This window comes from Cyprinodon variegatus, unplaced genomic scaffold (genome assembly GCF_000732505.1).
Source record: "Cyprinodon variegatus isolate N-32 unplaced genomic scaffold, C_variegatus-1.0 Scaffold504, whole genome shotgun sequence".
Classification (NCBI taxonomy): Eukaryota; Metazoa; Chordata; class Actinopteri; order Cyprinodontiformes; family Cyprinodontidae; genus Cyprinodon; species Cyprinodon variegatus.
Genome location: NW_015150957.1, coordinates 546967 through 548166, shown reverse-complemented (window position 1 = coordinate 548166; position 1200 = coordinate 546967).

Below are 1200 nucleotides of genomic sequence, written 5' to 3'. Positions count from 1 at the left end.
GGCCCTCCTTATCACAATTATAGCACCTGTTGTGCTCTCTACGTGGCCCCTTGTTTTTCCCCTGTGACCACCGGCCCCTCCCTCTTCCTTTTTGTTTCACTCTGAAGTCCCGATAATAGACTCCTAACATTCCACCTACAGCTGAACTATCAGTCACTAGGTAGATTTGAATTTTTTTTTGCATTTTTCCAATCCTGAGCATGCAAAGCATACTCCATCAATGTGTTAAAAGTTGCAGTTCTCCATCCAACCAAATGTTTCTCCAAATGACCTCTAATTTCTGGACGGAGACCTGCAAGTAAATATTGCTTCAGCAGAGACATATACATCCCGTCCTCAGCATTATCCTCTGGGACTCCACTGTGGCGATTAATAGCCTTTTGGAGTCGGGCCCTATATGCTGTCACTTCTTCCTCTGGACCCTGACGGACCTCAGAGATTTTAGTAAGACTGGGAGGTTGTCTCCACAGGCGGTGGGCTGCTTCACAGACAGCAGTAACCTATCTTTCTAAGTCCCCATCCCCCGGAGGGAGGATTCCAACTGGATCTCCTCTGCGCCCAGTGTATTGGCCCCTCACTTGAGCCCAATTATGGCCCAAACTACACCTCATAGCTTTTTCTATTTCTGCCCCATTTAATTTGTAAGAATCAATGAGGGTTTTAATATCCTCGGACCATTTAACTGGGTCCTGCCTAGCTGGGGTTAAACCTTGGCAGGCAGTCTGCATTTCTGCATCTGTCCATGGCCTATACACAAGAATGGTGGGCCTATTATCCACTGGGTCATTATCTTGGGGTCCTGTGCGTTGGCCATAACGAGGGTTGGCCACCTCTAACATTGGAAAAGCACATGCCCCCCCCTTCAGGAATTTTGTCCTGTTCTTGGTTTTCTAATTTAGCCAAATTTGGATAAATAGGGGCAGATGGGCCTTTTTTATGAGCCTCTATTTGATAATCATCATTGTAATACTTAGAATAAGGTTTCCCCTCCCTTTTTCTTATTTCAGGCTCATAAGGGTCAAGGGCACTAAAGTCCATACCATCCATAGAGGACGATATGGACAGGGGGCTTGTTCCTGCTCCTCCAACATCATTATACGAGGGTGGGGCTACTGGAGGAGGAACAGTAGCATGGTGGTGTTCATATCCACCATGATGGGGTTTATGTCCACCTTCCTGTGCAGCTGATGCCACTGCTTG